The sequence below is a fragment of the Euprymna scolopes genome, chromosome 24, assembly GCF_053919585.1.
Source record: "Euprymna scolopes isolate OS-2025 chromosome 24, ASM5391958v1, whole genome shotgun sequence".
NCBI classification, from domain to species: Eukaryota; Metazoa; Mollusca; class Cephalopoda; order Sepiida; family Sepiolidae; genus Euprymna; species Euprymna scolopes.
Genome location: NC_136505.1, coordinates 67825849 through 67851739, shown reverse-complemented (window position 1 = coordinate 67851739; position 25891 = coordinate 67825849). Strand labels below are relative to the sequence as shown.

The window sequence follows — 25891 nt, the reverse complement described above, 5'->3', positions numbered from 1 at the left end:
TTAATTAATGTTTGCGATGATGATGACGTGACACCGTACGTACAAGCAAATTAATATATAGATAATAATAATAATAATAATAATAATAATAATAATAATAATAATAATAATAATAATAATAACTAGCTGGACCTGTTTAAATTCAACAGGGGATTAATTCACATGTAATATATTGATATTAGAGTTCTGTAGATATTCAGCGTAAATGCAGGCGCTCTGATAATATTGTAGTTCTTTTGTTAAAGCTTGTAAAGTATTTAGCTAAGCTCGCAAGAACGCTTAGTGAAGCCGGTTGTAAAGTACTCTTAAATATGATAGTTTAATTATTGCAGATTCCGTATATATTATTATAGAGTTAATGCTCTATCGATTTTTTTTAATTATAAAGTTGCAATTTATATATATATATATATATATATATATATATATATATATATATATATATATATATATATCCATATGACTTGGGCGCATTAGCTGGAATCGAAAGCGAAACTAAAACATTTTAAAATTTTTTGATAGAATTACTTATAAAAAACAAATATTACTGGAGTGCCATCAGCTATAATAGCTACCAAAACCACAACTTATGAAGAATTCTTAATAAAATTATTTATAAACAAATAAATGACTTGAATGTTATCAGCTATAGTCGAAATCGAAATAAATACTTATGGTGAGTTCTTGTTAAAATTCTTTATTACACAAAATGGGAGTCCATAATAATTAGTTGATTCGGATGTAAGTGTGACACAGCAAAAAAATAAAAAATAAAATACACGCAATCGTATCAATATATAGATAATAGATTACTACCTTTAGGTAAATTACTCCCCTAAACGGAAATTCTACCATTGTGAAATTAAAATGGGAAAGAAACAAAAAAATGATTTTAAAATTTCTAGTTGAAAAGTAGTGCTACACAAATTCAGCGTAAAATAATTATCATTTCTAGTTCATTCTATCTTTTAATCTTGTCTAACTGCTCGAAACGCGAAGGAAAATAATAGTAGAACATATTTTTTCTCAATTGTCAACATTTATTAAATGTGTTCTACCAGCGCTCGTTTATTTTCCGATATTAAGCGGTTTTCACTCGTCTTCGCGAATGGTTTATGAACATATATTTAATATTCTAGCTCGCCAGAGATTTTTTTTAATAAAACATGTTTTAAAATAAGTTTGAATACAAATAAACTTATTCGGGAAGGTTGAAAAGTCTTGCATTTGGTGACATTTATTTGTGCATAATTGTTTTTCATATCTTTGTTTCTGTTAGTTACAGTAACAAATGCCGAATTTTATTTTTCTTTGTAGAGAGGGGTCCAAGTTAAAATGCAGATATACATTTTTCTTAATCGGAAAAATTCTACAGATTTTATCTATATTTTTTACTTGTGTCAAAAGCTAAGAAGTACTATAAGCATTAATTATTTCAGAATAAAGCGAATGGCAGACAACGAGTGTCCAGACAGTGGCAACAAAATTGAAAAATCTGACCCAAAGAATTTTAAAAGGCAAAATGTGTGTTAGTGTGATTGTGTGTTTGCCTGTGTGTTTTTTTATCTGTATGTTCGGCACAGGCTTTTTCGGGGTGGTTCTCGGATTGTCGCTCATTCTTATAACTTTTTATATGCTACAGAGATGATAATATCTAAGGTTTACGAAACGACTCGGCGTGTATCTTTAATTTGGGCAACATTTACGCGCGATTTTCGCCATATTTATTGGCCCACGCGCGTGTCTTTGGCTTTTCAGTAAAATAAAAGCGAAACTGTATAAACGAATTTGTGTTCTCGGCCCTACGCACTGAGAGCTATAAGGTTTGATCAATGCTGGGAAATAACCCCGTCATATCAAATAATCGTTATTCATTTGGCGAGGGAAACAAACAAATACGCAGAAACTGGCTTGCAGCGCCAAACTTAAGTCGCGTGATGTTTTACCTTATTAAATTCTCGCACCTGTCGGTTTCAGTTCATAAACGTAATATTAAGGCAGTTTTACTTCCTCTCCCATCGTGACCGAGCGGGTTAGATGTCAGGGTTTTTAAACCTTTATTTTCTACCTTCGCGTCAAGGGTTCGGGTTCATACCAAAACTTTTTTTTTTCTTTCACACCTCGAAACACCCTGCCAACGTTCTTTTTTTATTATTTTAAAAGGGGTTATTACTTCGCCCATTTTGTTTTGATGTCCTCCCCAACACACACACCTCCAAACATGCGTACTTACGCCGGGTACCCCCGCTAGTCTGTATATATTAAAGGCAAAATGTATGTGCACATTTTTTTATGTCCGGCAAAGCCTTTTTTTAGGGGGTTCTCGGGGTTGTATAATTTCTTAAAACTTTTTATATAATGTCTAGATCGTGATATCTAGGATTTGCGAATGCGCGTCGTGTCTAGATTTATTTACATCGACTTTTACAAAATTCTTGCTACTTACGCCCCTCTCGTGTTGGTTCGGATTTTTCCTATAAATAAAGTGAACCTAGTTGAAAATGGCAAGCGTTCCTCGGCTTTCGTGCCGGGAACATGCAGAAAGCAATGAGGTTTTGATCAATGCGGATTAAACCCTAATATCAGACAATTGCTACTTAATTTAGACGATTCCCTTTTATGGGGAGCTGCCCCCCCACGAACCAAAAAAAACTGCCTCGCAGTAAAAAATAACTGCAGGATTTTTATTTGACTTCATTAAATTTAGTTTTTAATACTTAAATTCAAAAACCTGACACGTTACCTGTTTGGCACAGGTAACGTGTCAGGTTTTTTTCACACTTTATTTTCCCGATCCTACTTTCCTAGAATACCTTCTTTTTATCATATTTGTTTCCTCCTCCCCAACACACACAGACACCTATAAACACCCGGGAAACGCCGGGCACCCCCGTTAATGTAATAATAAAAGCAAAAGTTAGACTCTAAGAATCATGTAAAATCTAGAATTTATAACCTATTTTGTTGTCCTTACTCTCATGTTTCAAACGTAGAATTTCTACTAAATATGTTTGTGTTGATTTAATTGCATCAAGAAAAAATTCGTGCCACGCGAATAATTTTGGAATTGAGAATTTAGCTCCTAATTGTCCGATATCAATTCCGACATATCAAAATATTCCGATTTTTCCGATTCCCGATTCTGATTAATAATCGCAATTCTAGTATATATATATATATATATATATATATATATATATATATATATATATATAGAGAGAGAGAGAGAGAGAGAGAGAGAGATTCTATATTAATAAAGTAAAGGTGATGTTCAATCACTGTAGGAAAATATAACACTAGTGTGACCGCCCGACGGTTACAAGGGACGCAATGGAAACGGCAACTAAAATATAATACGATTAGTCGGCTCTATTCCTATGCTAGGAACGAAATTCTGGTAAACAGCAACATATTGTAGCACATAACATTATGTGCATAGTTAGTTGGAAGTCTTCTTCAAAAAGTGATCGCATACCTGGAATTGCGTGCGGCTATTCTTCCGCGCAGTTTTCCATTCCTTGGTGATGACGTTTTCTGTCACGTTCTTGCTGGGAGGGGGGGCAGACCTCATCTTGATGTTTAGCCAGATATGACAACACGCAACACAGATTGTGAAACATAAGAGAAGCTTACCTATATATTTTTACAAAAAAATATTTATAACATAGTACTACTACAACAAACAATTCATAACAAACTTTTAAAAAGGCATAAATAACCCTAACTTGAGGAAGAAGGGTTGCCTCACTCTTTTACGGAGAGACAAAAACATGCGTCCTTACCCCTTGGTTTCCGGCCGCAAACTAGAATGAGTTCTGGTCAATAGCTTGTTGTCCCTTCACCGTGTCCCTCTCCTAGTGATCAATTCACCTCCCGGCTAGAGGGGAAGGGATGACAACGCAGTGGTACTTGCAACATATAGTGCCACACAATAACTTTCTATGTAAAACTGTTTCTTAAGTCATCAGGATTATTTCTAGAAAATCTTTTTTAGATCATCTTTATTTGATATTTAACATTAATTCGCTGTGAATTTAAAACTTCCACTGCCGACGAACTCTCCATTTTCTAATTTTCTAACTCTTACAAAAAAATGAACACAACAATAAATACATATTAATATCCGATCGTTTAGAAATATCTAGGAATATTAACGGCTAAGAAAACTATTCAAGCGGTTTACGGATTTCTGTCTCGTGAATGTTTACTATTTAATTCACTCATGATTCATTTTGTTTTTTTTAAATAACTTGACGTTTTCATTTTTATCACTGAGGAAGGAGAGGATATCCAAATGAACTTTATATATGCCGAACCATCTTTTACAGTGACTTGAATTATTTTTCTCTCCCCCTTCTGAGAAAATTATGTATAACGCTTATGTTAACCCTAAATTATATAATAATATATTTTTCATATCTTCATTTTTCAATTACAAATCGTCCATATATTTACGCAAGTATGGTATTTACAACATTAATTACAATTCTTAGTACAAGTTGAATTTCGTTTATGCAGCAATATATGGATAGCATGCATCGTTTTTTTTATGGACAAGGGTACATACTTAGAATTCTGCACGTTGCTTCTAAATTTGTTTTTTTCTCTTTTTAGATTATCCCATAACACCTACTATTTTGTTGTTTCCAACTTTAACAATAGTTACTTTCATATTTTTCGTATTCGATTTTCTATATCGGTTATTGTCAAGACCGCGCTTTATTAAAGTCTATAATAATGTATAGTTACAATTAACTCATATCTATATGTATAAACAAACAATGCAATAGTTGCAGAGGACTTTGAAATTTTATTAATAAAAACTTCGACTAACTCTTTTGGTATATAACAAATGTTATAATATTTCAAAGTTACAATCAGTTGCTTTGAATTGATGGACTAGCAGTAACTGAATTTTATTTGCACTGAATTTAATTTTAAAATACTATAATTGGAAACAGTTTTTACTTTTTATTAAACAATTATCGATGCTTTTTTAATGTGACAAAGTCTAAAAATATATTATAACCGTTTTTTTCTTATTTCTGTACACCGGCATTAATTGACTAAAAATAACAATTGGATAGTTGCGCAAGAAATGCGATATTTTTATCATACAAAAAGTACAACTTTTTATGTAACCAAGTTTATAATATATTCATATGAAAATGACAAAAACTTCAACATTAAAATAAACAAAAAATGGCACGATTCTTTTGTCTTTTTTGTAAAATGATTTTCATTAATATCTTAGTTGTTGTTTCATGGCGTTTCGGCCAACTATTCCTCTGGCCTTCGTCAGGTGGTAACCCCGACGGCATAGGAACTCCAAATCTAACTGCATTCTCAGCAATCACTGCCATCCATAGTTGTTGTCTCACCACGGTTTTGGCCAAGTAAGCCTATGGCCGCTTTTAGGTGGGATTGGAACCGCTATCTTCAGACAATTCTCACTTCGAACCGTAGAGATTCAACGTCTCTATCAACTTCGGCACGGGCTCCAAAAGGGCGAACAGGGTTGGATTTTTTGTCTTATAAATCCACGTTTTTTTTTATTAGCTGGTCTTCCATGGTCGGGTCCTTACCGAATGGTATATACTATTATTTAATTGGAATCCATTATCGAGATGAGTATTATTTATTAATTTTAAAGTCTATTGCGGACTATAATTCTCATTTTTCTTAGTTGTTGTTTCAGAGATTCGGAGTTCCTATCACATCGCTGTTTCCACCTGTCGAAGGTAAGAGGAATAGTTGGCCGAAACGTCGAGAAACAACATCTAAGAAAGATGAGGAAAATAGTCTGCAATAAATACATTATCTCAATAATGAATTCCAATTAAATAATTTTCATTTTGTTTTTACATTTTTAAATGACAGATTTACGAAATTTTCTTTATTACATGAAAGTTTAATTCCTCCAACTTGCATTGTTTCAGCCTTCTGAATTCAATTCAGAGAAAAAAAAAAGGCATGGGTTTTAGTCTATTCGTAAGAGTCGTGTTCTACAAGCCTTCGTCTACATTACTACCATCAAAACAAACCAAAATGTGCCTTTCTTAATTGTAAACGCCCAATTCTCCAAATAAACCGACTTTTTCAACTGTAGATAAGAAAGCAAGCATAACTTACAGAAAACAACAAAGCAATTTTTAAAATAATGATTTGTTTGTTTGTTTTTCTATTTTCATTCCTTGTAGAGTGCAACGATTTAATCGGTTTTAAACTGTTGTTGTCATTGAACAATAAGTCCATTGATGCCAGTTCACGGCAATGAATTCGAAATACCGGCGTGTAAAAGAGACAATTCAATTACGGCAACTAATCTAATCTATAATTTTACAATATTTATACTTTCATACTAATCTGAATTTGGGGAGGAGAATTAAAGGCACAGAAACTAATGGACTATTTTATTGTACAATACTAACATAATAATATTGGTGTAACAAGAAATTAGCTAGAAACATATTAAAGAGACTATAAAATCCTCCTTGCGTTCGAGCTTGTGAGCAAAGACTAGTCTTTCTGTAATTATGTTTTCCTGTGTATTATTTTATATTTCTTTCTCTCATAGAATGCATATCTTTACCTCTTTTCTCTTTCCCTTTTTCACTCTCGTTTCACTAATGATGTCGATTGGAAGCATTTAACAGTTTATGCGTTTCTAACAAGGCAAAAATTAATAAATCTGAATTATCTATGTTTATAACGGAAATGGTTGTCAGTTTCCTTATTTTAAAGCAATACTTTTAAGCAGCTAGCAATTAGAACAGATGATTGATTTTTCCGTCTAAATAGATAAAGCCCAGAAGGTTCAAAAACCAGTAAAACTTTATTACAAGATTAACCTATTTACAAAGGAAAATCTGACTAACGTGTTACGACTGCGACTTAGCCGTGCTGACTAAGGGCGATAAGAGCCCATTCAAGAATCCCTCTTAGGCGTAGACACACAAAGTTGTACTGCTCGCGAGATGATAATACTACAAATATATTAGAAATCGTTTTCGATTACAGTTTTATTCAATGTAGGCATGCCATCATTTATATATATATATATATATATATATATATATATATATATATGTGCGTGTGTTTGTTTGTTTGTGTGTGTGCGTGCATATATAACTGAAATAATTAAAATGTTTAAAAGCAATGCAAAATAGACTCGAAATTACATTATTTATTAATCGGATATGGATAATAAAATACCTCTAATAAGTATCAAATATCGATAATTAAAAAAAAATGAACAAAGGAGAGACAGTCGATTTTGAAAGTTTACGCCTTTATACAGTCTAACAACGCAAGTGCATTAGAGATATTAGATCACCACACAAGCGAAGTTCCTTTGCATATGAAATCGACAGTAGATTCTTTGATGAGACAGGGATATGTTCGAAATAAATGTTTCTGTTTAGAGCACAATTGAACTATTATACTTGGCTTTTACTTTTTGGTCCCCACCCTCGAGAAACCGTAGGTTGAGCTGAAATTCAACCTTGTCCGTCCGTTCGTCTGTCCGCACCATTCTCAATAACTACGGTTTGGAATGTTTTGAAATGTTGCACAAACATTAAACGTGATATGAATAAAAAGTAACAGAACGGATTTTCTTGGAAAGCTCCGGTTGCCCTCCTAGGGCTACCTTTCGGACTAAAATGGTTACAATTAACACATTTGTCCTTATCAAAAAATATTGATGCCTTGGATTTTTATAAAACTTTTTCAACACTGATTTCTATATAAGTGTATTTGTCTATATTTCGTGATAACTCTTAGGTGTTCCCCAGCGACGTATTAGGGCTTATTAGAACACTCCATTTTGGGGACGATTTTACCATATTAATTCAAAATTTTCTGTGTATGTCAATTTAGCAGTTTCGCATGGTGCTGAACTCAAATTTAAATATGTTATGGACTTGAGGACTTTTGAGGCTTAATGGGGATTGCAAATAATGAACTTAGTCATTTCTTTTTTTTCATGGTGCAGAATTCAAATTTACATATGTTAAGGCCTAAAACTGCACCCTCTGTTATTTTTCACATTGATTTGACGGCTCCTGAGGACATTTGGGGCAAAATATGGTGGTGGTGGGGGTTAAATGCTAAACTTATTCATTTTTCTATTCCTCGTTCGCTGTGCACTCACGGGGACCATGCATGCTTCACTTGTTAAACTTGAATTTTAGCCATTTTATAAATAATTTTATAAAATCAACAGTAAGTTCTCTGCAATTAATTGTAAATTACAATGCAGTGAAACTAAACAACTTCGGGGAAGCAAGCGAAGTTTCTTCTCCGTGTACAGGAGTAGGTCTCCAGCAAGTGCAAGTAATCCATCAATTTGATTTCAAAATGGCGATTTCTCCGATTTCAATGCAATAAAAGTGTAGGAGAGTAGCAAAGTACATGAGATGAAATTTTTCATGTAATGTCTAAAGATGTCTATAATCATAGTAATATGTTGTGATCTTTCTTTAATTTTAATCATAATCCATTCCATGATTTTCATCTATATATATAAAAGCGAAAATGTATTTATTTATGTATGTATGTATGTGTGTATGTTTGTGTGTCTGCAAAAACTTTCAACAGACAGAACAAAAATTCACAAATTTGGTCTCATATGAAAGCCCCATCCTTCACCCGACAAATATCGAAATATTGGCCAAAAACGTTAATTTTTTCACCCTGAAATCAACATTTTCCTACAGGGGGGGGTCAGCAAAAATAATCCTCTCATGACAAGATTGGTTCTACGCATGCGTCAGACGACGTCATGACCTTATTTAGTTTAAATATTTGAAGAACTGACACAATTCCATTTCCTTCGTCTTAGCTTAATTGGTTAGAGCGTTGTGTCCTTATCTAAACGTTTTGGGTTCGAATCGTGGTGGGAGATGCCTTTTTTTCGATTTTTTAAATTTTAATATTGAAGCAGCGTTATTTAAGCCATTTTTCACGTAACGTTCGTTTTTCTGTTTTTTTTTTACTTCTTATTCTTAGGTTTTCATTAACTGCCCCCACCCCGACGACCATACACACACAAAAACACCCGGGTACCCAGCGATTTTTTTTAATTTTAATATCGAAGCAGGCTTATTAAAGGGATTTCAACGTGTTTTTTTTTTGTTTTTATTTTTCAGATTTTTAAAAGCAGTTTTAACGTTCGTTTTTTTCTGTTTCCTTTTTTGTTTTTTTTTTACATTTAACATCGTTCGTTTGCCTTACGTTAGTTTTTTGTGTTTTTTTTTCAATGTTTTGATTACCCCCCTTATTTTTTAGATAAGTTTTAACGTTCGTTTTTCTGTTTTCTTTTTTACTTCGCTTATTCTTAGGTTTTCATTGACCCCCCACCTCCATCGACCACTCACCTCCAAACACTCGGGTAACGCCGGGTACCCCCCTCCCGCTAGTTCTAGATAAAGCCAAAGGGTTTAGGCTTACACTTCATGTGTTACAGAAACAACGCAGTTCAGTAAACTGTGCTTTATTGCTGATTTGACTTTGGCGTTGACAGAAGCATATTCTTTTCATTGTTTTGACTCTTGAGTATATATCCGTTAATATCTTATATGTTTTTTTATAAATACTAATGTGATTCTCGGCTAATTAACTGTGTCTAACTGTGTCGGATATATACTAGAGAGTCAAAAGAATATAAAGAGTATACTGTTGTAACAGCCCTACTGATTACTGATCATATTTAACGTGAATCCATATTCAAAAAACGAACGCGTCAGACCTCCACAAACATGGCTTCTCTCTATACACGAAGCAAGCGTTTTAGAAATATTAAACCAACTAAAAAAGTCTTAATCGCTCATAATCGTAATTTAACGTAATACACATACATTGTCACTACTAAACTTATTCCCTCAAAAAAAAAACTATCTCTGATACAAACATAATTAACATTTGCTGTTAGCATTGTTTTTATCTTCGATTCTTCGTACCAAACAGTCAACGATACGTTTATTTTTAATTTTACTTTGTTTTGTGACGGGTGGTTCAATTTTCCGTTTTTCTTAATTTATTTTGCTTAGAATTCTCTCAAGTTTTCACCTTAATAAAATACAATTTCTGCCCTAACCTTCGACAATTCTATTTTCTTTACGTTTCCTTACACAGTTTACTATCATACTAAACACTAACATTAAATCATAACCGTAAATTGACACGTTATATAATTCAATAATTCTTTCTGTGAGATTTTAAAGCCTTGGAACTGTCCATTCCTTACTATTTTTTATATGTGTGTGTGCGTCCGTGTGTTTCTGCGTGTGTGTGATTGTGTGTGCGTGTTTGTGTTTGTGTGTGCATGCGTGTGTTTACCCGTGTCTGCGCGAGTTTGTTTGTACCTGTGCGTGTGTGTGTCCGTGTGTTTTTCGTGTGTGTGCATGTTTGTGTTTGTTGTGTGTGCCTTTGTGGGTTTTCGTGCATGCGCGTTTTTGTGTGTGTGTGTGTGTGTGTTCCCGTGTGTTTGGGTGTTTGTTTTTTGTGTGGTTTTGTGCATGTGTGTTCTTTTATGTGTGCTTCCGTATGTGTCTGCGTTTGTGTATTTTTTGTGTGGGTGCGTGTGTTTGTGTGTGCGTGTGTGTTTTCAGTGTGTGTTTTTGGGTGTGTGCTGGCGTATGTGTCTGCGTGTGTGCGTGCATGTGTGTGTGCCTGTGTGTCTGAGATAAAAATCAATCTAATACTTGCGTCAATCAGACTCAGGCACGGCAACACGTGGCGGGGTGGGTACATATTAGTATTAGTATTATTAGTAGTATTATTAGTATTATTATTATTATTAGTAGTAGTAGTAGTAGAATAACCTTTTTGAAACTTTATTATTTGCAACTAAGAATCGCAAAAGTACAATGGAGATCTTTTTTTATCACAACTAATACCGGATGATTGTACGTTCGAGTGTTCGAAACGTCTTCCACCACGATTTACTAGGTGGGTAAAGAGACATGTTCGACGTCCAGTTTCTGACTGATGAGTGCACAACCACATGGGGCTTACTCCAATCCACGCCATATAACAATGAGTATATGCAGGTTATTTTGTCATTATGTCTCATACGCATATGTCGCATAAGGGCAAATCTATAAAATGAAGCTTTAATCACATACTTAGTTTGTGCATGTATGCACAGCAATTTACCTATGTTTACGAGCATCATTAACGATTACCTATACGCGTGTGTCGGCGCGTAGTAAAGCATGTACAGCGCGATGATCAGCCGAGAATAAAATTAGCTGTTTACCCACCAATCTTCATTAGCATTGATTGTCCTTTAGAATATTTAATATGAACAACGTTAATGAAGATTATATATTAATAGACTTTCCATAATATCGACTAATGAGATGGTTACAAATATAATTGACATGAAATATACGTTGGAATCTAGCGACTTTGCGTAATAGATTAACACAGTGGCACCCGTGTCTCTCACCCTTTATATCTATCTGTCTTTTCGAAGGTCGAATGTCTATGTAAAAACCGTACGAGTTTATTGTAACGAATGGATAGATCAATGGTTGATAATGTGGAGTCGAGAATACATAGGGACTGGCAAAGATTTGCCTCGGGTTCTTTCAACCATGTAAAAATATTGTATGAAATGATATATTTATAACCTAATCGTTGTATCAATTCTACTGAGTCTTTTAGAATTGATCAGTCAACACGAAAATCCATTGTTGACCATGGTTGGATTAATAGCATTCTTTGTTACCTAGGGTTTTTTTGCATTCAAATCGAATCGGTGGCTAGATATAATTTTTACTCCATTATATTATATATCATGTTTTATTACAAGAATAGTTTCCATTCAAAATATTTATAAGTTTTGAAGACCCTTGTAATATTAGCAAGGCTTGATAGTGAAATGTCCCCTACTTAACATTATCAGAGGTTCTTAGTTTCATACTTTAACGAATGATATTAATATAATGTTTTGAAACAGTTTTCACTATAGACTTTGAAAACTGGCTTCAAACTTTGAAAGTTTATTATAAGAAATCCTCTAGATTTATTATCTTCTTAGTTCCCCGACAAACGGAGGGTGGACCTGTAAATTCACCCTTGTCCGTCTATTCCTTTGTCTGTCCACATTGTTCTCAATAACTACGCTCTGGATTTTTTTAAAATTTTGCACAAACATTAAACATAATATGAGTAAAAAAGTAACAGAACGGATTTTCTAGGAAAATTTCGGTTGCCCCCATGTGTACCTTTCGGGTAAAAATGTCTAAAATTGATACTTTTGTGCTTATTAAAAAAAATTGATGCCTTGTATTTTTATAAAACTTTCTAAAAAGTTGTAAGTAACTGATTTCTATATAATTTTGTTTGTCTATACTTCGCGATAACTCTTTGATGTGCCCCAGTGGCTCTTTTAGGGCTAATAAAAACTCTCCATTTTTTGGGACTATTTTACCATATTTGTCCAAAATTTTCTGTATATGTCTCTTTAGCAGTTTTACATAGTGCTGAACACAACATTTAAATATGTTCAGGACTTGGAAACTGATGGGACTAAATGGCGAGGGTGGAGCAAATGATGGGCGTAGTCATTTTATCTTTTTGCATGGTGTAGAACCCACATTTACATATGTTATGGCCTAAACCTGCAGTGTTTGTTCATTTTCACCAGGGCTTGACTCCCTTTGGGACATTTGGGGCTAAATGATGCGGGGTAATACTGAATTTAGTCATTTTTATGCCTCATTCACTGAGTACTCACGGGGGGGGGCACGCATACTTCACTTGTCGATACTGTTAAATTATGTGTAAATATAATTTGTTGGCATGCATCTTAAAATAGAGCCACGTGTTGATAATGTTTTCGGCTTTTAATTTTAAAATCAGATCTTTTCAGCATATGTGTTTCCGCGGTTTTCCCCTTGTTTCACTAGCGTGTTCTTCACAATGACTTGTACACAATAAACAACTACAGAAAATTTCGAGCCACTTCGAATACCCAGCATTTTAATGGATTTCTCAGGTTATTAAAATTATATGAAAACCCATTACCGCTATAATTAAATCTCTATTCCTATATTTGATGTAAAAAAGAAAAGTACTTCTTTTAATTAAAGAAATCGGATGTATTTTTCATTTGAACTTTATAACGGTCCTTCACAAATAATAGTTTTACATTAATCAATTGCAATTCCATTAGACATGGTCTGTATTAATAGCAGTGTACGACTATTATTCTTTTCGTGTTTCCCCCCCTATTCAAAACGTTTCAACCTTCTGCAGATACACTGTCGCACTACTTTCACATTCAGTGTTATATACACAATCGCTTTAGCTGACTCATAAACCTGGAGGGAATTATGGAATAAAATAATTCTAGAACAATCAGACTGCGAACACGATTTTTATAATAAACTATCCTTTTTATTAGTTTTCTTGTATTGTACATATATTTTTATGACAAGTTATTAATATTATGCTATATATTTTGCTGAAATATCTGAATCATAAGACTATATTTACTCTGATTAACACAAAATCAATAAAACTATAGAGAATGATAACCTAGCTCTAAGTAAAAGTGCTACTTAAAAATCTGAAAGATTTTTAATATATCTATATAAAACTATGAAAAATTTAGGACTTAAATTTAAGATTATAGTAGCTATTAAAATGAACGTAGACGCCAGTATGGCAGCAACATCAAATTTACGAGTCGTGTGTGGGTTTACTTTACGGCGAAGAAGAAAAAAAAGTAAAATATTATAAAATACAGAAATAGACGTGTTATACACGTGGGCATAGAGTGACAGGAAAAGATGTGAGCTAAACATAGTAATACGAGAACAGAGTACCAAGTGTTCGGTATGGCTGAGTCTCGGTAAGCATATTATAGTACGAGAAGATTATTAACAAGAGACCTGGCGTAAATCTGGAAAGTATCTGTAAATAAATGTCTGTTGTTTCACTAACAAAAGATGATTCTAATTCTTACCTCGTCATTATGTTCCTTGCGATAAACTCTACACGTCAACATGTGGGTAAAATTAAAAAAATAGTATTTGGCGCCATTCGATCCGGCCTTAAAAAATCATTCTAAGAGATTCAGAAAAAATAAAGAAAAAAGTAGGCAAAGTAACTACAAAAGAATGAAGTAGCAAATTAGGACTAAACACCGCACAATGTCGATAATTAAAACTCAGAGTAAGAAACAAGAGAAAAATTGCACTAGGCTGTAAGTAACATTGTTCGTTTAATTTTTATTAACATTTTTTTTTTACTTTCAAATGTTCTCTACTTTTGTCAGTTATAGTTCTAGTTGCTAAAAAGTCTTACCTTGTGAATTTTAAGATATCGTAAATATTATTAATGTTAAAGATTAAAGTTCTAGTATCATCACTCGATTATATAATGTATGGGACATTCGTTTAACGAAGCAAATATCTTATTAGGTTTTAAATAAGAAATTGGAGTTAAACATTTCGAAAAGAAACGTATTTATATTCTGGTAAATTGGTATTCGAGTCTTTTAAGTGATGTTTGACACTCGGCTAGAAATAGTAAACGTCAATTCTTTATGTTACGAATTTCTTAAGTTTTAAATCAGAAAAAAGAACACGTTCAATTCTTAACAACGACTATGCTGACTGACTTATAAATAACTGTTTTATTATTTGCAGGTAATTTAACCGTGTCTAATGTATTTATTCTCCGGTGTTTTGTTACTTGTATTTTCACAAATTTAATACCGAACACAGAAATAGATATATTTAAAGATATTTTTAATTTAAAACCAATAGCAAGCGAAATAACATCAGGGTCTCCATCACCGGAATATCATTGATAGAAAGTATTTATAACAGAGGTATTTATAAGAAAAGATACGCAGCGATTGTAGTGCAGCCGTAGTAAAAAGTAAGTGCCCACTAAGCATTTAAGCAATTTATACAATTCACCGATACATAAATGGAGTATGTGGATGACGACAGTAAGAAAGTTGCTGAACGAATTAGGACAACAAATCAAATGTATAGGGTATGGAACGTAACTTAGCCATCATAAGTTAGTGACTGGACTTCTAATGATTTGATTTAGGAGCAAAGTAGCTTAGGAAATGACGGAGACTAGAGAAGTAGTGTGTGAATACACACATGACTGCCGAAGATAAATAATAATATCGCAGCGTAGTACTGGAACGTGACAAAAAGGAGAATATGCAATAATCGTTGCATAATATGCTGATATCCTATTTAGTTTCGGGCATGGATAATGCCGCTGGCTCTTTGGGGCAGGTGTCAACCCTAATTGTCTCGAATAATCTCGTCCAAATTGGTTGAGCAGTTAAGCGAGGTAATTGGCCGTAATTGTCTCCAGTAATCTCTTTAAACGTGGCTGAGCAGTTTAGAGACAACAGAGGCGGTAATTATCTCGAATAATCTCTTTAAAAGTTGCCGAGCATTCAGGACATAAATAGGGTCGTAGACTAAACAAAAGTTTAGATTAACTACTATTGTCTCGAATAATCACACTATATGAAGCTAATAAATTAAGAGACAAATAAGTTGTAGGACAAGGCAATAGGTTATGCATACCTCTTTAGTCAATATTTCAGAGAGTAAGATTTAACCAAGAGAAAATGATTGAGCAGTCGGCGTGGAAATTTACCGAGCATAAGGAGAGAAATATTAATGATATAATTGATATAATAGGTCGGGAAATCGAGAAATGTCCAGAAAAATGAAAGAATAAAGAAAACGCGCGAGATAAAATGTACCAATCGAAGTTGCAAATACAATTAAAAGTATAAACTATCTGTTATAAAGACTGTCTATTAGCAATAAATTGACATTGCTACTAAAATAGAAGTATTCCATTTCAATCGGGCTAATTAACAGACGCAGTAGTAGCAAACACAAACGACTATACAGTGGCATTTTAATGTGGTCTTGTCTGAAGTAAACGTGCTTTGTAACACATTGCTAACATTAAAACATTTCATTTTAGACAACATGGCTGAAAATTCCCGGTACTTATTCAGTGAAATATCGGAAAAAAATCACATTCTCATTATAGAAACGGTTAACTTGATTTTTTCGCTTTAAACGTATTGAAACGTTCTCTTTAAATATCCAAATACGTTGGGTTTCCTCTTTTATTACTAAACTAAAAAAGAATAAATCAAGTAAGGAATTATGACGGGGAAACAAAAACATGGAAAAATCAAAACGTTGAACAAACAAAACATCAAGTCATTTTATTTGGATTCATGTATTTATGTTTTTTGTGTGAAATTTTAGGGTTTTTTTCTTTCGTTGTATTTTTAGTTATCTTGTTTTATTACTTTCTTGTACAGAATTCTCTCTAGCATATAAAGGTACGTAATAAAGCGCGGACGCGCATATGGCAGCAGCAAAGCAGATGTAAGAAAATTACCGAGCCGTGTGCGAGTTGTTGTCAAGGCGCCGAAGAAGGAAAAAAGTGTACATAAAAGACAATTAGACGTGTTACACGCGTAGGCAGGAAACGACAGGAAAAGACGCGTCCTAAACATTGTGGTATGTGGACAGATTACCGCGTGTTCTACATGGCAGAGTTTTGTTAAGTATGAGAAGATTTGGACAATGCGTTATTCTGGAATTTATATATAAATTAATGTCTCTTGCGTTACTGACAAAAAGACGTGTTTAAAGTTACACGTAATATGATTTTTAACTGTTTAGATATTACATTTTCCTGGCGAATTACATGTATTAACGATGCTTGAAAAACATTTCTTCGTGATATATTTTATTTCTAAAGTCAATCAACTTTCTCCTATTATTAAAAATATACTAATCCTTTTATTAATTATATAATAACATAAAATATACTATCCTATTATTAAAAATATACGAATACCGATTTCCTATAGAATTATTAATAATTGGTTTATTAGGGAAAGTTTCAATAATAATACTTTTATATACAAATACACTTAACACCCCAGTGATTATGTTAAGATAAAGTATCAGTATAATAATCGAAATTATAAGAGCATTGGAAAAAATATACACTGGAAAATATGTGGTATAATTTGATCTGATATTTGAAGCAAAACATGCTTTCATGATTGGAACAACAACTACTTGTTAATTTAGGTAAAGTAACGAGACATTATTTTCAATAAAAATGCAGATGAAACGCAATGGCACATAATTATGTACACGTGGTTTCTAATATAAAACAATTAAAAACCTGTACAAACATTGTACATACTAAAGAGATCGTAAATTCCTATACTAACATCTTACAAATCGCCAGTTCCATGAAAACCTCACTATTACTCCGTTCTCTAATAAAGATGTAACACTGAATCAATGAGATTAAGTAGGTATTAGCTGTAGATGCTTAAATATATTCGCATTAGATGAATAAAGAAAAACCCTAGTTAATAGGCTCTAACATTTCATGAAATTAATTAGTAAACTTTTTATCTAATATTTTACAATTAATACTACTTTAAATCCCTGGTAACTTGTAATTTCATAAAATATTATAATAAGCAATTCATACTTTAATATACTATATAAAATCTAAACTACAGTAAGTGATGTTATAGTTCAAAATATAGTTAATTAATTTAACAATGTTATATTTAATTGATATAAAATAGATAAATATATACAAAGTTGGTGTAGCCACTATAAATGCATAATATAGTTATTACATTTCTATTATTTTAACGCAGATAAGCATACATTTTTTAATTTAAAAATTAAGTGTAATACTTATTGTTTTATGAGTTAATTTATTCACCTATATTCCTGTTTAATATTTTTTTAAAATGTGCATTACATTAATAGTTTAGTTATTATTGAATCAACATTCTAATGAACAGGTCTAAGTAAAATTAAATTCAATATCCTATGAATAATTCTATATAAGCAAGCAGATTACTCACTCAACTGTAGGATGACACATAAAATGGATAAACTTACAGGTGTTACTAGTTTGGTTTATTAACATGTATTAATCTATTAGAAATATTAACATGTATTAATCTAATAGAAATAGTAATATGTATTAATCTAATAGAAATCAGAGAGGCGGTAGCACTCTCTATATAGGGATGGCCCGTACACGCCTATATACGCCTACAAAAAAAACTATCCAAATCTCAACTAAAATCAACTTATAAGTTTCAAAAAGCACACATTCTTACAGAGAAGCGTCTAACGAATCCAGCGAGTGTCAGAACGTCGGTTAAAATGTCAAAAGAGAGCAAAAAAAAAAAAGGGTACAAAAATGGCCAATTGTTCTTCTTTCTTCTTTCTTCTTCTTTCTTTTTTCTTTTGAGACGATGTATCTCGGTGTACGAACGGTCTCTGACAACAGTTCAAGCATCAATCGACTGCTCTTTACACGGAGAAGTGCAGTGACCCATCGCTTTTTAGCTAACTCCATAATTAAATAAGATTACGTGTGATAACAAGTTTTAAACACTATATACCCAATGTAGACAGACCACTTCGAACACGGAACTTCTCTCAAAAGGGACAGCTCCAAATAATACACCGGATGCTCACAGACGTTCCAGTTTGCCAGTGGCCTATATTTCTTGGGCGCTGAATATTTGAGGTGAACGTTAAGGTTTTTTCTTTAAACAGTAACCCACCAGCGTTAATGAAACCACGAAATCAGTATCTCAGTTGATCAAAATTGTTATAAGAGTAACCTATCAGCAAGTACGACGTCAAAAAACAATGTTATAAAAACAAATAATTCTTCAGATTTTGGACTGTAAAATATGTACAAAATGTCAATGCTGTGACCAGGATTCGAACCTAGGTTAGCACGGCCACAACGTGGGGTCCTAACCTCTAGACGATCACGGCTAACACTGACGCCTGTCGCTCTTGGCAGAAAGACACATGACTACTGTCAAATTATTGAAAAATAAGGAGGAACTTGAAATTCTCACGCATGCGCAAAAATACACTATAGCAACCATTGTTAAATGCAGCTGAATCTCTTCGCTCGCTAAGAAAAGTAGATCAGACCAGTTCTTCTAAGAACTCACCAAACGCCAAAGGAAATAAGTTAAATTAACCGCAAAAGAAACTGCAAGAAAGTCATCTTCTAAGAACTCACTGGAAGCTGACCAAAAAGAATCAAAATCCAAGCCCTAGCCACAAAAATAACTAGATATTGTGGCTACTATACACAATCTACTAATAAAAACAAGTAAGTTTTCTAAAATAAACTACAATAAATTAACCAAGTAACCTCACACTGTCACTGATTAGGACTTCATATAAAGATAACAAATACACTATTGGTGTATATACCGTTCCACACTTTAACTATTGGTGACGGGGCAGTATCTCAATTCTACGAGAGTTGTCTTGCTATAAGATAAGTGATATTATAGTAAGATACACATAAGTGTTATGTGTTTACATTTAATAAAAAATGCCAAAGTCAGCACGTAGTAAAAAAGCTCAGAGAAATATAGACTATCAAAAAAATAAAGTCAAGGTATTATCTGAGCAAAAAGAATACTATCAGAAAAATGCTGAAGTAATAAAAATTAAGTCTCATGCACATCCTGAGGCAAAGAAGGCTGTCTCACGTGCTGACTCAAAAGCACGGTATAACAGGGATCCCGAGGGGAAAAAACTGCCTCACGTGCTCTTTATAACAAAGAACCAGAAAAAAAGAAGGCTGCCTTACGTGCTGACTCAAAAGCACGGTATAACAGGGATCCCAAGGGGGAAAAAAGCTGCCTCATGCACAAACTATTATAAATATAAATATCTAAAACTGCCAAATCTTTGCCAAAACGCCAAAGAATGGACCAAGAAAAATGTAATAGTGAAGGTATGAACATTTTAGAACTTTATAATACTCTAACTGTTTTATCAGAGAGGCGGTAGCACTCTCTATGTAATATAGAACCGATGGAGGACCAAGAGGCAACTCCTAAGGCCCAAAACCCAAAGACCTAAAACCCAGCAGGAAGCGACCTGCTACTAATGGCCGCCTCCTAAAAAAGACAATACTATCATGAATGTAAGTTTAAAAATAAGACTGTAAGTAAAAATACTAATTAACAAGAATAAAAAAGCATTGGAAATGTAAAAGGATATTGGGATGGTATGCCAAAAAGTATACAAACAAGATAGCTATGAATTGCTAGGCACATGGAAATAGAATTGCATCCAAAGTATAGCCCTATAGCTTTTTACAATCGTAATGATGGCACGGAATGAAGATTGGAGAAAAGCTATAGGGCTATACTTGTGATGCAATTCTATTTCCATGTGCCTAGCCATTCATAGCTATCTTGTTTGTATACTTTTTGGCATACCATCCCTATATCCTTTTGTATTTCCAATGCTTTTTTATTCTTGTATTAATATGTATTAATCTAATAGAAATATTAATATGTATTAATCTAATAGAAATATTCAATAGAGAAAAATACAATATTAAATGAGACAAATACATTGATTATTTTTCGGTTTTGTAACCATACAATGCAAATAAATGTTTATAAGATTCGATGCTTTCGAAACATTGTTGCAAATAACTGATAGAACATGTGTGGGGGTTGTATTGCATTTGTAATTCCCTTGTAATTTAGTTTTGTAAGATTTAGTGGCACGGATTTTCTGCTTATTTATCTCTATATCTCCCAAAGCTGCAAATAAATACTTGCTTCTCTGACGGTTTTGCTCTGTTTTAAATAAATATCGCTAAAGCTGAACATTAGCGTCTACGTGGTTTAGTGCAAACTAAAGTGAATATGCTGTGTTTACAACGACAACGACAGTGACGACAATGAAAATTTATACACACTCTGAAGGTAGAAATCAAATAGGAAAAAAACTTTCTAATCATACTGTTTGCCTGAGAGCAACAAGTTTTACTACGAGATCTAATGGTAATATTTTTATTGTTAATATAATATCACTCTGCTATTTTACTCTAATAAATGAAAACTAAATAAAACAAGCTATTAAAATGTATTTGCTTAGTATTCACAGTTTATGCATATTTACCATATATATCTATCCACACGTATCAACATATACATATGCATATATATGTATATATCTATGACATATATATATGTGTATATATGTATATATCTATGACACCAAATATTCGATCCATATTTTAATTGTAGACTCCTTCTAATTAACATTGAGAAATTCCTGAGGCTTGCAAAAAGATGAAAGATTAAGAAACTGTTGATAAGGGAGCAAAGAAATGGATTTAGAGAAATGCGAAAAAAAGGTCAAATTCACATGAATGTTTAAATTAGCATCGTTGATGAACAAATTTCGCATGAAAATATTTCTTTTGATCAAATAATTGCATTAGGTTTATCTACTTTAATTTGAAATTATGAATTAAGAATGAAAATACGTTGTATATAGCTTATTATAATTATTAGAGATAATTATAGATAAACCTACGGATATAGAGGTGTGTAAATTGTATGATATATAGTATGCATGTGCAGATATTACGGCTGTCTGTATATACAGTGATATACTATCTCTGGCATTTAATATCCTTTGGAAACTGCGCTCAACGACGACACTTTATGAGATGTTCTCATATAGCCTATATTTTCTATTTCATATATTAGATGCATTTTTATGTGCATTAAATACTGACAATTTCAGTAGCATTTCTTTTAAAGGGTCGCTGATTTCAACAAGGTTTACCCTGGTTTTCTATCTTTTTTCTGTTACTTTTATATTCTCGTTTTGATTATAATGTCGTGGTGCGGGTCGGCAGCGCGAGCAATAGTTTACAAGCAACAACAAATAAACTAATGCAATCTTATAAGAAAATACAACTATCGGTAAATTATGTAAATAGATGTTTACTCTTTGTATGTGGGCTAAACCAACGCGAAATTGACTCCCTCAAACGCTAAAGTCTGCATCTTAGTAACATGACAGTGTATCAGCTAAGGCCCAATTGAAAAAAATTGTCTGTCAATGCCATCAATATTTGTAAGGTTGAAGTCATCTTCTTAGTGAAACGCAATATGGTTTCCCTTCTACTAGATCTACAGCAGATGTGCTAACGGTTATATCTCATAGGATTAATGAATCTCTTGACAAAGGCTTTCTTTCTAGGGCAATTGCTCTTGACATATCAAAGGCCTTCGATAAGGTTTGGCATAAAGGCATAATTCACAAGATTTCCAGCTACGGTATGACTGGAAATGTTTCCTCAATTATTAAATCATTTCTCTCTAATAAGCTCATAAGTGTTGATGGGCAGAAATCAGAGGCCCACAGTATTAATACTGGAGTCTCTCAAGGGTCCATCCTGGGCCCAAATATCTTCCTGATCTACATCAATGATCTCTCAAAACACATACTTAAATCATTCGTTCATATCTATACTGATGACAAGACCACATATGGCAACACATCAAAGGCCGTGAATGACAAAATTCTGTCTCGACTGATCTTCAGCGCACAGTACAGAGGGAGAAGAGGTGGCTGGTTACTTTTAATGCATCTAAAACCAAGCTCCTACCTTTACATCATCATCACTTTGATCCCCACATGGCATCAATTTAAATGGATGGCTTTCTTCTTGGGGAGGCTCCATGTTTTGTACAAGCTTCTGGGCTTGACCTTTACTCCTGATCTGAAGTGGAACATGTATATCAAATCTATTGCCAAGGTCTCTGGGAAATGGTGGGGTTCTTCTGCCGCTCCAGAAGATATTTCACTACTGATGCACTTCTCTATCTATATAAAAGCCAAGTACGTGCAAGGATGGAGTACTGCTGCGACATTTGGGAAGAAGCTGTTAAAAACAGTCTATCCTGCCTTGACAGAGTACAAAATAGACTTCGTGGCTTCGTGGAGGATGCCCTTTTCTCTACCTGCAACCTCTCTCCCACAGAAGAGGTGCTGCAAAACTGTTTTTGGTTTATCGTCATTTCCATGGCAAGTACTCGTATGATCTCCAATCTCTGGTCCCCCCCTCACCAATATTTCACGATAAAGAAACGTCTAGCTGAAACCAATGTCAATAATTTTCCCCACTCTTTATCTGTGCCTAAATCAAAACGTAGATTCCATGAACAAAGTTTCTTCTTAGAAGTGCACGCCTGTGGAACTCTCTTCCGTTTGCTTGTTTCCTACCTGAATACAACTAGGATGTCTTCAAGTCCCACATAAACAAATTCCTGATTAACTGCCCACTTAAGGAAGACACTTTATCAAATCTCCAATACTAACGATTACTACGATTCTATCCCATTGATTACTGTATACGCAATAAGCCTTATCCCGGAGTGGATTCCTGGCCTTGATAAGTGATGACCTCCATGCAAAAAAATAATCTCGGGTCTGCTAAGTGTCTTCTTCGATTTGCTCGGAGTCACAAACTGTCGACTCCCCAAACATCAAATTTTCGAAAAATTATTTCGGGCTTTTAAAAGTCGGATATTATCTGCTGCGATATAGCATAAAAGTAGTCCATAAGCCAATATGACTCATTCTTTCGGATATATCCAGCTGAACAGCATCATTTTTCCGAAAGACTCTGTGTTCAGTCCTGAATCAGTTATAACTATTGCAATAACGTTTTGTTACTTCCGAACTTTATCTTTTTTAAGAATAAATGTCTAACGCTCAGACGGTGCTCAATAATCCCCGACTGAGCAATTGTCTTACTGTATAATAGCACACACTTCCTTTTCTATATAAATGGACACATTTGGATTCAGCATATTTCAATTTACAAATAAAGTTGTAATATTATTGTTTACCAAAAGATATAAGTGAAAATAAAAAGAATCAAAGAAAATAACCATGCCGACCTAGAGTAAGCTATAAAAATTTCCTCCACCTAAACTAAACAAAACGAAACTAAAAAGTGATTCCAAATAAATATACAACATGGACCCTAAACGTGTTATATCGTGACTTGAATTACAACAAATTAGAAACGTACATAACTTGTACGAAGATGTGTTAATTGTTTAGACATCGAAATATACTAGACACATGAATATAAACATAATGCCCATATATATATATATATATATATATATATATATATATATATATATATATATATATATATATATATATATATATATAGCCAAGATTATATAACGAATTGTCACGATAATTAAACGCGGAATAGTCCGTGTAGCTTAATTGTCATGTATGTTTTCATAACTTACTACCTAGCTTTATCTATATAATGAGGGTTTTGGAAGAAAATATTGAAAATTTACGCATAAAATTATATCTTCGATTAAATGAATAAGTCATATATATATATATATATATATATATATATATATATATATATATATATATATATATGAAATGACCTGACTATGCTACTGGTACCATGTAACCCAGCAGTACTTGCCTCATGGTCGTGTCACCGGCGACTAAACTGGTTCCCCCACAAGACTTGTTTGGTTAGAAGGGCGGCTAGTCTCCCTGAAGGATTAAAACCAAGACCTTTCAAAGGGTGAATGAACCCTTTTTCGGGGTCAACGGCCAACTAGCACCGTGTGTGTTTGTGCGTATATATGTCTGTGCTGAGGTGGAGAGAACTCCCGTACGCCGTGGTGAAGGCAACCTTTCTAGGAGAAGAAAAATAAAAAATACATAAAACTGGATACCAGTACCAGCATTAAGCTGGTCTGCAGTTTAACTTATTGCTGGCAATCTTGCTCGTTGTTTTTGCCGGATCTCAAGGTACAAAGCTAAGACTCTGTAACATTGAAAGCATTGCAGGGTCGCTGCAAAGAAGGTAAGCTCCCTGTACCGTGCTAGAAAATTACTAACACCTGAAAGTATCATGTGCCTCTAAAATGCCACCGTTCGCCCATGTATCGAGTATTGCTGTCATATTTGGACTGGTGCATCTGCCACTAGTCTCTCGCTCTTAGACAAAGTTCAAAAGAGAGTCCCCAATCTGATAGGCCCTGAACTGGCATCTAAGCTTCAGCCTCTGTTCCATCGACGAAATGTTGCATCCCTCTCCCTGTTCTACAAGTATTTTAATGTAGAATGCTCTGACGAAATGCTAGCATTTGTGCCCCCACGACGTAAACACCTTCGACATACCCGATAGACAACTAAATCTCACCCCCACACAGTAGAGATCCCTAGATGTAAAAGATCTTTCTACTCCAGTAGTTTCTTCCCCATAACTGCTAGACTTTGGAATTCCATTCCAGGTCCCTGCTTCTCTAACTGTACTAACGTGCAGAAGTTCAAATGTAACGTGAACAGACATCTTCCTGCCCAAATCCCCACATAGTATCCCAGTAGATGTTACCGCTGATAGTATCCCCCTACACCAAAGTTGCAATGTGGCTTGTTTGGGGTGAAAATGTAATAAAAAATAACATCATCTGTGTATAGATATTCCCCCAGGCATTTGTCTATAAAAATGGTCCTGTGGCGATGGAAGTCATTTTGGGGCTTATGGGCTTTCAGTCTGGGGGAATGGCACTCGTCTTACAAGACATTGCAATCATAATCATATATATATATATGGGGGTGAGTGTGTGTGTATGTATGATGGAAACAATTATTACAACCGATTTTAATAGGCTTACCTCTGATGATTAGATTGTGTCCCAAGACTAAAATCTCATTAACAATAAACTACAAATACATTTTTCTTTTCTCTTAATTAGATACCTGAGGTCAATCGTCTTATTGTCTGACACGTCATCGGATATTAAGATGTCCGAGACACAAGACGTGGGTGGTGTGTGTCTTCTTAATATCAGACTTGACATGACTCAATATATATATATATATATATATATATATATATATATATATATATATATATATATATATAAAAACTTGTTATATTTTAACAATTCAATTATCAGTAACATACA

At 33.7% G+C, this 25891-nt stretch overlaps 1 protein-coding gene across 1 annotated transcript in view; it reads right to left on the bottom strand.

Annotated features, from left to right (window-relative positions):
• The window catches only part of LOC145246762 (sucrase-isomaltase, intestinal-like), a 1547717-nt gene that overhangs the window by 294076 nt on the left and 1227750 nt on the right, over nt 1-25891 (bottom strand). The window lies entirely within an intron of this gene.